Below are 14,294 nucleotides of genomic sequence, written 5' to 3' on the forward strand. Positions count from 1 at the left end.
GTGTGTGTGTATATATATATATATATATATGTATATATATATATATGTATATATATATATATATATATTATATTGTATATATATTATATATATTATATATATTATATTTTTAATATACCTAATGGTGGGCCTTCATGTGGACCCCCACAATGATGCATGTGCTGCATCCAAGCTGTCCAATCATTTTGAAAGCCCCTTTTTAAGGCTTGAGACTAAAAATAAGATAGATTTGTGGTTCAAATGGACCCCACCCTGGCATATGTTTGGGGCCCATCTTGATTTACTTATGGCCGTTCATTAAGGCTCACCTTGGTATATATTTAGGGCCCATATGATTAGGCCCATTGGGTATGCATAAGGCCCATATGATTAGGCCCATTGGGTATGCATAAGGCCCATATGATTAGGCCCATTTGGTATGCATAAGGCCTATATGATTAGGCCTATTTGGCATGCATAAGGCCCATGTTACAAGGCCTATTGTGATGTTTTCAAAGGCCCATGGGACATGGCCCATTGCAATGTACATAAGGCCCATTGATGCGGCCCACCTGATTTAAATAAGGACCTTATGAGGCGGCCCATTTGATGTATCTGAGGACTATGGGTCGAGGCCCAATGAGATGTATATAGGTCCATTGCAATGTGTGATTTCCTATGGTTTGTGTAATGATATTTTATGGCAGGCCATGCCTTGGGAGCAATGTTGGTTTGACGTCCACATTGTAAGAATAATGATGGTTAAATGTCCGCATTATGACTCTCCTTAGGACCCATTGATAGGCCCATACTTATTGATAGTTCATTACTTTATAACATGCTTAGTGCACTTCCATGATTCATGCCCATACGCATCATATGTATGCTTGAGATGAGGAATGTTTGATCATAGCATAAGCCGTTGGGCTGAGACATTTTCGGAACTCCTTATGAGACGGAGTGCCCCACATGAGCGCGTGGTACGCGTGAGATTTCTGCATGACTGACGGTTTGACTCATGCATTTCGCATTGTGTGTCGTGATTCACTGCACGCCCTAGCGACATCAGGGTCATGGCTCCACAGACACATCGTGGATGGCCGTATCGGATACCGGAAATATTGGCTCTAGCATTATGGGCACTTAGGATGTCCTTGGGTGAAAGTCCCAGAACCTTTTTGGTACCAGGAGATGCTCCAACGTCTAGACCGAGTGGATACATGAGCGCCTGAGTGCCGAATACCAGTAGGCCGCGTCTCCCACTGTGTCGTGGTCGGTTGGAAGGGGGTGTGGCCTTATCCGCCCGAGTGAGGGGGCTATAAGCTAGGCTGAGTTTGACCAGCTCGCAAATGAGTCCGCTATCGACGAGCCGAGTAGATATTGGCAGACTACTGGTCAGGCGGATAGTGTGGTCTCTTCCACTTGCTTGACTGTGCAGCTAGGGAGGAGGCAGTCAGTGTGAGGTGTATTAGACCCCGGTGATATCCAGAGAGGAACTGTACTGATATGTGTACTTGATGAGTACTGGCACGCTTGCTTTGCATCTCGCATATGACATTTGGCTACATAGGCCTCGCATCGCATGGCCTTAGTATGGCCGATAGCATTCATGCCTTGCATCACATGGCTTTGATATAGCTGATAGCATTCTTGGACTTACCGCATATTTCCGCATTACTCTGATATTATACACTTGGCACTCGCCTTACACACACTTTCACCACCCTCTAAGCTTTCTATAAGCTTATGCACGATAGATGCGTGCAGGTGGCGTTAGGTTGCAGCAGCGTTGAGCTTGGAGCGTGCAACCGAGCTTCTGGAGTTTCTTTTACTATATTGTATTTCCCTTTTATACGCATTGTACTTAAAGTCTTTGATTTAGTGGATATGTGGTGATGTTGTTTTGTGACTTGGTTATGCTTGTAGTTATGCTCCATTACAAAAAAAAATTCATACTGAAAATCCTCCTTGTAGGATCCCAGGATCGGAATCTGGCGTATGGGCGCTGGGAGCCGAGAATGGGGTGCTACGGAGGCTGTCGGCACCGGATTCGGCGATTGGGAATTTTGTGAGCCCGTTTTCCGAGTTTGGGGCGTGACATCGTCGAAGGTGGTGAATCCCCTGTTGAAAATGTCGTCAATTATTTGCTATGGAAGGAAGTGAAACAGAATTGACGGCGGTAACAGCCCGGCTGTTCCAAGGAAATCCTTTATCTTCAAATCCCTCAGCTCCGTTGGGATTGGCCGATCAACAAAGTGTTGCAATGGGCCTAGACCGCACCAGTTACTAGACCAGACGTTTGCTTCTCCACGGCCCACCGTCCACTGAGCGTGATGTTGAATTGTCGGAAGGAACTTTCTGACCTTCTTCCAAAATGGGGAGCTATTGGGCTGCATAGGGGTAGGAGGGGCATCTTGAAGGTCTCTACCATACTTGGCCTGCATCAGTTTAATCCAAGGCCCTTGGATTTTCCCATATTTGACATTCCAGGCAAGCTTCATGTGAAGAGCATTTAAGACGTCCTTAAGTGCTCTTATTCCCAGCCCTCCCTCTTGTTTTGTCTTGGTCACTTTTTCCATGCGATCCAATGAGTCTTCTTTTTCCCTTCGGCCCAACCCCAAAAGAAATCAGCGAACTTTCTATCTAGTTGTTGGATCACTTGAGCAGGGACACACATAGCAGACATGATGTGGATAGGGAAGCTACCTAAGACATGTTGAATAAGAATCGTTCTTCCCGCTTGAGAAATCATTTTAGCTGCGCAGCCTTGAATTCTATTGCTGATTTTTTCAAGTAGATGATGAAAGTTCAGAGATTTGATTCTCCCCCTGACCAGCGGGGCCCCTAAATACAACATACTCTCCCTTGCTCTCCTGATCCCGAGCACGTCACGCACACTGTTGTGCTTGGCCGCAGACCACTTTGACGACCCCAAATAGCAGCTCTAGCTGTAATTGATTTTCTGACCAGTCGTCGCTTGGAAAACACGCAGGAAATCTTTCAAAATTCTGAGGGAGGTGAGGCTGGCATTGAGGAAGACCAGCATGTCATTCGCAAACAATAGATGAGTGATAGGAGGGCAGCATTTTTGAATACGGAAGGGGAGACAACGCCCTTCCTCAATCAACTTTTGACAGTTGAAGGAGAACGCTTCCATAGCTAAAATGAAAAGAGCTGGGGATAGAGGATCCCCCTGGCGGAGCCCTCTCATCGAATTGAAAAAACCAGTCACTTCCCCATTGATGAGAATTGAAAACCAACTATTTGCCCAACAGGATTCTAGCAGCTTCACACTATTGTCGTTGTAGCCAAATTTGAGAAGGGCTTGCTTGAGGTATGACCAGTGCACCCTGTTATAAGCCTTCTCCAGTTTGAGCTTGAGAATTAGATTGCCTCCCCTAACCTTCCTATTTAGATTTCTCAAAGCTTCCTGAGCAAAAGCGATGTTTTTCGTTATATATCTCCCTCGGACGAAGGTACCTTGCTCCTACGAAATCAGCTTAGGCAAAAGAATGTTTAGTTTGTCAGAAAGGATTTTCGTTAAAATTTTGTATATGACATTACAAAGGCTTATCGGCCTGAAATCAGAGAACTTTACAGCCCTCAGAGTCTTAGGGATTAAACAAATAAGAGTGGAAGTGAAGGCTCGCGGAAGTGGAGACCCTGCGAACATCGCCATGGCCGCATTATGGACATCACCACCCACAATATTCTAGCAAGCAATAAAGAATGATGCTGAGAAACCATCAGGGCCAGCGGCCCCATCCTGTGGAATAGACTTGAGAGCGGAAAAAACTTCCTCCCTAGATGGAGAAGATTGCAAGGAGGCATTATCCTGAGGAAAAACCCGCTGGGGAATATTGCGGAGAAACTCTGTCGTGAAGGTTACTTCTTCCTCTTGGAAGAGTTGTTGAAAGTAGGAGACCGCCTCCGCTTTGATGTCCTCTGGATTAGTGAGGACGGCCCCATCATCCTTGGAGATCGAGAGAATGGCGGCTCTTCTAGACCTTTTAGTTGCTGACGTGTGGAAAAAGGACGTGTTTTTATCGCCCTCATCAAGCCAATAGTTCATCGATTTTTGCTTTCAAAATGCCTCTTCTTTAAGTTCTAACTGCTCGAGCTTTTGTTTGACTTGAAGATGTTCTTGTAAGAGGGTGTCTGAAGGGTCGTCCTGCATCATGCTGTCGATTATTTGGAGCTCCTCTTCGGCCTTTTAAATCTGAAGCAAAATATTCCCGAAGTGCTCTTTGTTCCAAACCTTGAGTAGCTGTTTCACTTTTTTTCAGTTTAAGGAAGATATTGGTCAAAGGATCTGTTGCACAAGTACCTTCCCACGCCTTCTGAATCACCGATTGAAAGGAATCATGTAATGTCCACATTCTGAGAAATCTGAAGGGCTTTGCCTTTGGAGGGAGAAGGGGAGGGAAAGCAAGATGAAGAGGTGCATGGTCTGACTTGGAACGAGGGAGATGTTCCACTTGGAAATGAGGGAACCTGTTCGCCTAGGTGGAATTCATGAGAACTCTATCAAGGCGAGCCCACACTCGGGTGTTCCCATTTCGATTGTTGCACCAAGTGAAACGAGCACCTGAGAACCCAGCATCTAGCAGACCCGCAGTTTGGATCGCGTCTGCAAACTCTGACATACTCAAGCTGTTTGGGGGATGGATACCCCATTTTTCTTCCAGGTTAACGACTGCATTGAAGTCCACTGCAATAACCCAAGGATCTTGAAAACTTCTACTAAGGGAAGCCAACTCTCGCCAGAAGTCCCTTCGCTGTAAAACACTTTGATGGGCCTATTTGAATCACATATAGGCTTGATATTTTGGTACTACATGGCCTTTGGTGTGGCCTCTAATGGTTGGAGCGGATTTCATATAATGATAAATGTGAGCCCTGTAAAAATCAAGGGTGGACATCTTTGCCACAACTGTTCCATTTGTGTGGCCTACTTGAATCGCATATTTGCTTGATATTTTGGCTCTTTAACTAGAATGAGATTACACATCTAATGGTGGGAGGAGGGTCTCATATACACACGGTAGGCCTTATAAAAAATCAAGGTTAGCACCCCTCTGCAGCTGCTTGCTCTGAGAAAAGGGCCATCTAGCTCCCGCACAAAAACAAAAATAGGTGTGGCATGGTCCTCAAGCAATATGGTGTGTCCTTGAAAAGGGGTCACTTCAGTATACATACTGTATATCAATGCCATTAGTCCACATCTTCAGGTCATGATAGAGCAAGATTCCAAAAAGAAAAAAAGATGAAAATCTCATGACTTGAGTGTTTATTTGCCACTTGACCAGTTGATAAAGTTACGAAAACCTGGATTATGGGAAATTAAAAATAATAATAATAATAATTTCAGCTTGATAAAAACTTTTGTAGCTTACGAAACGTTTCTAATGGCCAATCACCACTGTTTCCTATGGTGTGGTCCATATGAGATTTTTGTCTATTTCATTTTTTAAATAGTCTCTTAAAATGAACTGAAAATATGGTTGGATGGCATGGATATATAATACATACATCAAAGTAAGCCCGACTGTCTGGGATGTACCCTGTTGTGCTTGGACAAGCTTGCACCTAATCCGCTCCATGCAGGGTAGGAAGTTCTAGGACTAGTGTAAAGATGGTGGGGCGTAACATTTTGTTTGTGACAAATTCAATCCGTCCATTCTTTTTCCCGGAACATTTTATAACATCAGCCCAAAAATGAATTGAATTAAACACTCGAGTGGACCTTACTAGAGGAAACATTGGGGATTATACAACTACCGTTGAATTATCAGCATGGGCATGTAAGTTTTGTATCAAGCTAAGATTATTATTATTTTTTTTTCCTTTCTAGTTTAGCGCAATGGGAATGACCTTAGAAGCGGCATGGATGGCATATAACCCCTTGAAAGGTTTCAAAGGTAGAATTTTTTTAATGATTTTTCCCTCTTGTACGGCCCACACGAGTTTTTGATCCACCTCATTTTTAGTCTCATGCATTAAAATAAGTTTGGCAAAAAAGATAAACGAAGTGGATATTTTATAAACATGACGATGGGTCCCACTTAGCTTTCTAGCATATGAATTACGTGGGAAAGAAAGACAAGCTCTATCAATATAATACAATCGGTTGGGGGATATAGAGAGAATTGGAGTGGAGTGCATTAAACGGGGAGAGAGAAGGAGAAGGAATGTTTTACATATGTGATATATTGAGGCGATGTGCCACATGCATGTTTAAGAAATCTTGTCCATTCATTAGGTAGGGTCCCATGTATGCATGTCATGGATTTTTTTTTATTTTATTTTATTTTTTTGGTGATCAATAGTATAATATTCATCTATAAGAAAAGTGAGTTATTAGAAATTCATTCCAACAGTCCAAATTCAACTTTCATGTGTGGCTCCAGTGATAAGAACAATTTACTAATTTTTAGTATATAAAATTTTATTAGTGGGCCCTATTTGATGAACATGCTAGATTTATGACATGTAACTACCATCATACTTACGTAAGACTTGATGTCACGTATCTTCATATGTGGTGCATTACATGTGGATAGAAAGACAAATTTTTGTCATTTAATGCATAGTTAATTAGACCAATTTAAATGGTCCAACTAGTTATGTGTGAGCCCATTGTGATATGTGTGAGATCCACTCCGATCATTAGATATGTAATCCCATGTTGGGCTCATAGAAAAAAAATCAAGGCTAATTTGTGAATGAAGTGGGCCATGCCAATAGAAACAGTTGGGAGAGGCTCCACCCTTGATTTTTATTGGGCCCACCGTAATGAGCCTTGGAAATCCACTCCAACCATTAGATGCCATAGTAAAAGTTAGGCCTAATGCCTAAAAAATCAGGCCCATCCATGAATCAACTAGGCCATACCAAGGGAGACAATGTGGAGGATAAGGTTTCCCCGTATACTGTTTTCAATCGTGTGGTCCACCTGAACCACAGATGGAGTTGAATTTTAGCATGGGCCCAACGTGCGGTGAATCATCCGATGATTGGGATAAATTTCACATTAACACCCCAGTGGGGCCTACCCAAGCAAGCAAGTCATTTTCCTTTTTTAAATAACTTCCTGAGACCACATTTATTAACATTAATTTATGTTTAATTTAGACAGCTAGTTTGACCCTCCAACTAGTTGTGTGTGAGCATTACTCCTTTTCATATAACTATCTACCTTTAAGGCTATCGACCTATAATTGCCCCATTTTAAAATATTTAAATTAACAAGTTTATACTTTCCACTGTTAGTCATCCCAGCGCTTGGCGTCTAATGGCATTAGTGTTTTATATGGTTTAAAATCTGTATTTTCAAAAATGACTAAACTATCGCCTAAGTAAAGTATAACATCTCGAACTTTTCAACACTCGAGTATTGAAAGTTCTTAAGTGTTACCATGAAATTTAACTTATTATGTACATGTGTATGATACCAATCTAGATATCATATCCTATATCCATTCTCCAACACGAATTTGATCGTTGGGAATAATCTTCATTCATAAATCAAGCCATCTGACTATTGATTTTGAGATAGGATCATCATCTATCCAAGTATTCTCACTTGTCCGTCGTAACTAACCGTTCAGTTAACTATTCATCGTTAGGTAAAGATATCTGACCGTCCACTCTGAGCTTGGATTACTTGATCATAGTAAACTATCTACTTGATTTCAGTATCTACTCGTACACATATCAAATTGAGATTCTGATCTGTTTATCTTGTTCACCACCTATAAATATACTTAACTCACCATCGAAACTATAATCTGAGAAACTTACACATGTGAACAAGTCACTTAAATCTAATGATATACATGTTCTGCCTCTTGATCACTCCAAAAACTCACCTGTGATCATCCGTTTACAAAACTGACCGTACACCCACTCACATGCATGATCAGAGTACTAACCATCAAGTTATTTTATTTTATTTTTAACATGTTATTTGACCATCCATTATGTTAGTTGATATATGTACGTTCCTTTAGTTAATTTGGTGAATAATTCTTTATTCATAATGATTTAGATATAATTTCCTTTGTAAGAATTACTTAGAAACATGCCTATAACCATGTAGAACCATTAGATTTTTCAAAACTCTCACATCATCAATAATTACGAAAATGTCATTAACCTAGAACCCCGAATTCTAGATCACATAGTTCACACAATCTGTTTGGTGTGAAATTTTATACCATGCTTATGTATTATAAATTAATCATACATGTCAAATTCCCTTAGATCATTGTAAAAGTTACCCAATTGACATCCAATCTGTTGAGTAGGTCATATAAACCCAAATGAATGATAAAGACAAAGATCAGCTTGATCCAAAACTTTTATGGCCCCTAAAAAGTTTTTAATGGTCGACGTTCATTCAATACTATTTTCCTGTAATGTGGTCCACTTGAGACTGAGATATATCTCATACCATAAAATTATCTAAAAACATAGATGGATGGCATAGATGAAATAATAACATCATGGTGGGGTCCACATAGCACCGACCATTAGCCATTGGCTGGTGGAGAGGAGTAGCCAATCTGTCTCCGTGGATGTGGATTGGATACTAACAGGTTGAGTAGCAAGACTCGCTACTGAAGTTATGTGGGCCCATCATGATGTATGTTTTGTATCCACACCGTCCATCCATTTGGAAATATAATTTTAGGTAAATACCCAAAGAATGAGTCAAATCCAAAGCTCCAATGGACCTCCCCATAGAAAACAGTGGGGAGAGTGACACCCACCATTAAAAACTTAAATAGGCTACAAAAGTTTTTGATCAAGCGGATATTTGTTTTTTCCCTTCTTTCATGTCTGTGTTAACTTGTGAACAAGTTGGATTTCAAATAAAAATCACGGTGAGCCTTAGGAAGGTTTCAACTGTAGGCATCAATCTCGCCACTGTTTTTTGTGGTGGGGTCAACTCCATATTTGGATCTGCCTCATTCTTTAACTCATGCTCTAAAATTAAATCTCCAAATAGATGGCCGGTGTAGATAAGGCACATACATCATAGTGGGGTCATGGAACTTGATGATGTCACTTAGGTAGCGAATCTCGCTATTCAACCTGTCAGTAGCTCCGCGTCTAGATAGGATGCGGATTGGTGGGTGTACCTTACACTAGTTATATGGCTGCTATATTGACGTCAGCAAGTTTTGTGGGTCCCATCACGAGGTATGTGTTATATCCAAACCATCCATCCATTTGGCGAGCTCGTATTAAAGCTTGAGACAAAAAAACGCTGTAAAAAGGAGTAGGGGATTGAATGTCTACCATTGAAACCCTTTTTGGGGTCACAAAAGTTTTGGATCAATATGATTTTTTTTTTCTTTCTTTCGTTCTTTTCCTCTTCATACAAGTATTTGTGACCTCTTGTACATATTAGATGGAAAATAAACTTAAATAGGCCACAGAAGTTTTGGATATGTTTTCACTTCATCCAATTGGGAATGACCTTATGAACAGTTTGGATGGCATATAAATATAAGGTGGGCCTTATTTGAAGGTTTTGTTGCTATTGGTGTTCAATCTTATACAACACATAGTGACAATCTTCCCATTAAGAGGAATTGAGGGTCTTATGATAATATTTTAGTTTTTTATTAAGTATTTTAGTTTATTTGAATTAAATATAATGATTTTATTTTCATTTAATAAAAAAAAATTTATTTTATATATATATATTTTCAAACATTTCCAAACGAGAGATAGGGGCAAATGTGTTAAATTAACATATTTCACACATTTAAGATGTTTGTTAACAAATAGTTTGTTTCAAATTTAGTACTTAATTTTTAGATTTCAGACATAATTATCAAACAAGTTTTTTTTACTTCAAATTTCAGATTCAGGCTTTAGATTGCAGATTCGGCTTTAGATTTCAAATTCGGTCTTTAGACTTCAGATTTAACAAACGGGGCCTTAGTCCAACCCATATAGTATTTTCAAGGGTATTTTTGTCATATATCATGCATGATGGAAGATCTTGCACAAAAGGAGGTGGCGGGGCTCAAGCCCAATCTGGAATCAGGCTTGGGCTGTGCACAATCACCATGGGCCATGCTACGGCTTGGGCCTAAAGTTTTATTTTACGGGCCACACTTGCTTGGACCAAGCTAGTAGAGCTATACACGAGTTGAACTGAGTTGAGCTTGGTACAGCTCGGCTGGGCTAATCCAGTAGCTAACCCCAGCTCGAACTCAACCCAGCTCGGCTCGGTTTGGTCAGCAGCTGGGGTCAATTCAAGCCAAGTTCAAGCCTGTTCGGTATTTTCTCAACCACGTAGAATGCATCTTCAATTTCTCACATAATGTAAAACATGAACAATATTTTATAAGTATTTCATCAAACACTTAAAGAGCAGCATTAAAATCAAACACCTGGGTAAGCAACATCAAATTCAAACAGTCGACGCATCCATTCCTTTATCGCCAACACTTCATTGGGTCATTTCATCAAACACCGGGCGAGCAGCATTTAATTCAAAATAACCGAGTCACCGAGCTGATTCGATTTAAGTTGGTTCGAGTTGAGGCTCGATCTGAGTAGAGCTTGGGCAAGCTCGAACTCAGCTAGAATTTTTTTGAGCTCCAAAAACAAACTCAACTTGGTCTGAATCCAATTTCGAGCTGGGGCGAGTCGAACTTCTCCAAAAACAAACTCAACTCAACTTGCATCCTAACCCCGCTTGGACGGTTATCTGTCCAGGCAGGGCTTTATGGGGCCCAATGCGATTTAAATGTTTTATCCACGCCCGTTAATCATTTATCTCAGATCATTTTAATGTATGAGACAAAAAATGAGGCAGATAAAGGATTTAAGTGGACCACAAAGTTGGGATTTAACGTCCACCATTAAAAACTTTTCCGGAGCTGGAAAAGTTTTGGATTAAACTGATATTTGTTTTTTTGTCTTCATCCACGTCTACATGACCTCATGAATAGGTTGGATGGTAAAAAAACATCAGGGTAGCCCTTAGAAAGGTTTCAACGGTGTGTGTCATTATCACTGCAGGTTCCTTTGGTGTGATCCATTGAAGATGTGAACCTACTTAATTTATAGTAAAATACCTTAAAATGATCTGGGAAAAGCAATGAACGGCGTAGATAAAACAATTACATCACGGTGGTCCCACAGAGCCCTTTCCGGGCGGGGGTAGGACGCAATCCGCGTCCCCTCCTGTGGGCCCACCATCGGGACGTGTTAGATGTACCAATTATGAGCACGTGTGTGGATATGGTGTCCATGTAAGAAAAATCAATCCAATCCCAGTAGATGGATGAGAGGTACATGTCAGAGAAATGGATAGTCCAACACGCGACCAGACACGCGCCTGGTCGCGTGTCAAATTCCGTAATTATACCCAAAAAAAAAAAAAACAGTAACTCGACGGCAGCTGGGGAGAAAAACAGAACCTCCAACAACCAACTAAAACCGGCTGTTCTTCACGACCGTCCCCTTTCTCGTATCAATCTCTCTCGACCGTTCAGACAGGTTTCAAGAGTTCGTTTGGCCTCCATCATGACTCAGAATCCAGCGTATGTCGCCAGCCACTGTGGCCTACATGCTGAGTGATCTGATGACCCGAACGTCCATGTTTTGGACTCTATGCCATACGGGTCACCACACTGACGCTTGTTACTGATTCTATCTGTAGATGGATGTAGAATAATGAAATGAAAAACTTTAATGGCTCTCATTCAGCTCTAAAAACCAATGATTGAGATCGTTAATTAAGCTTGATAATTGAAGAACAACTTATTTACAGTAGTAATGATAATATGGACGGTTCAGATCATTGGTTCATCTCAAATGTAGGCCCAAGTGGCTGGTATCACACGCTGGATCCTACTACATCCCGACGGAGGCAAAACGAACTGAATGTTTGGTAAGATGTTGACAAAGGAAGGTTGCTATCTATACACGGCTAATATTCAACGATTCCCACGGCCAAACGTAGCAGACACGGTCACATCTGGACTGCTTCTACATGTGGGGCCCACCGTGGATGCGGTCCCAAATCTGGCCGTCTTAACTGATCATAACAGTAGTTACTTGGAATATGGTCCAAAAATGAGTATGGTCCTTTTATCCCCTCCACTCATCTTGGCCACACGATGTGACTGTGAGGCTCACCGGAGGAGCCGTTCGGATCTTCCCATGGGAAGTCTATTTAAAAACGGGTGCAATACCACGTGGTGAGAGGTAAGTGTCTGCGTCCCTCAGAAAACAGTTGTAAACAATATATAATATTGTAAAATCATGTTTCCCCCGTATCCAAAAAGTAGTAAGACGTGTGCCCCACCATAGTAAACATTGTAAACTCATGCTTAAAAATTCTAAATTAACTTGGTGTGGCCCATCTGAGTTATGAAATGATCTAATGTTTAGGTTGTCCCTTCATCTCAATACGACGCATTTAATGACTGGACTAGATTTCATATACAGAGCATGTTGGGCCCCACATGCAACCTGAAAGTTTCTATGTTGGGCATCTTATCCTCACTGATCCCTTTGTTCCCTTTGTTGTGACCCAATTGCTTTTTATTTTACAATTATATTCTCTTCAATGTATCTTTTTGGAATTCTCACGGATATCTTAGATGGCACATAATCATAATGGTGGGCCCTACACAGTTCAACTTATGAGAATTCACGCACGTTTTTTGATAAATGATCATTCCCCTTTAAACTATTACAAGTAATCCTTCATATTTAATAATATTAGGGAACGGTGTCTACGCTCTTTGAAATTTATGGCTGACTGGGTTAGGTGGATGACAATGGGTTGACCATAGGTCGTGCACCGATCCATAGTTGGGTTTGGTGGGTGTCAATGGTTTGACCGTAGTTAGGTGACCATCCATTGATCCCAACCCTCCAAAGGGAAAAAAAACAAAAAAGCAACAATGGTTAAATCTAATCAATGGTTAATAATACTTGAATTCGATGAATAAACGATCGTACCATGCAATGCTCAGGTGTAGAGATTGTAAGTCAGTTATTACTAATGGGTCGTGTTGGTCATTGATCTAACTGTCGACATTTTGTAACCAATTGTTTACTGTTCATATGCCAAAAATATCCCAGATTGAAAAATTGCCAACCTTTCAAAAAAGTGGCCAACAAAGAAACGGTTGAGATTTAGGCCAACCAGATATGATATAGCTAGATCTCCAAATAAACACAATTATATTTATTTATTTTTAGGCCAGCCATAATGATCTTTATCATTTCAACGTTTTGGATCAATGAACCATAGGCTCCACATGTGTGAACTTAAAAACAGTACAAGAACATCCAATCGCTTAACCTAAGCATGAAAAGTTACGGAAGTATAAATCTAAACCATCCAAATTGTGGGTCCGAATGTGGATGAAGCATATATTTAAAATCACCATTATCTATCAATTGGTAACCATCCATTTATACCTACCAGATTGGAGGGTTAGAAGTAAAACAGTGATTGATCCAAATTTAAAGAGCATACCAATGGTCAATATTGTCGGCAAAAATTGTAAGTTTCTGATGACGCTTTATTCCAAAGATGGTCAGAGATTTGGACGGGTTTAAGTTCCGTACAACCATGAGACGTGTATATTTGACTAGTCAAAGTCAATTTATAAGTGATGACAAGCAAATATCGACTCTACTTCGTCCCCGCCCCCACATAGCGCGGAAGGGGACTGCCAGATCACTGGTGACCCAAAACTATTGCAACCCCAGGAGGCAGCACCCTAGCCCTACTTAAGCAATTTGAGCTACTTTTTGGGGACTGCAATAGGCCACGTTTGCTATGGAACAGGCTAGGCATGGACCAACCCATCACTTAGGTCCAAAGCCCGAGCCCAATCTCAAGCCCCGGAAATTTTAGCCCGGTAAGACCTGACCCGACCTGAACTGTCCTCGCTCAAAAATTAATAAATCCCTATTTCCCACTTGAATATTCATAATCCATCTGTTGATCAAGTAGACCATGCATACATAGAGAAAAATAGACACCCAGTGAAATCAAGCCAATGGTCCATGTTCAATATACATGGATTAAAAATGACAAAGTTGTAAAATATAAGACATGCCCACATAAAGCCAAGTCGAGCCAAATATAGCTAAAAATGACTTAGGCCTAACCTAACCTAAAAATTGATCGGACCATGCTTGCCATACCTAAGACCAAACCATGGGCCAAGCTAACAGGTCAAATGCCTGTCCAAAGCCACATCTGGCTCTTTATGCCAGGAACTCCATACGTCACTTTTGTGTGGCTTTTGACATCACATTTT

General features: G+C 40.9%; 1 protein-coding gene across 2 annotated transcripts in view; it reads left to right on the forward strand.

Moving 5' to 3' along the window:
- Window positions 1-14,294, forward strand: part of LOC131240448 (beta-glucosidase 18-like) — a 223,608-nt gene that overhangs the window by 123,675 nt on the left and 85,639 nt on the right. The window lies entirely within an intron of this gene.

This window comes from Magnolia sinica, chromosome 3 (assembly GCF_029962835.1).
Source record: "Magnolia sinica isolate HGM2019 chromosome 3, MsV1, whole genome shotgun sequence".
NCBI lineage: Eukaryota > Viridiplantae > Streptophyta > Magnoliopsida > Magnoliales > Magnoliaceae > Magnolia > Magnolia sinica.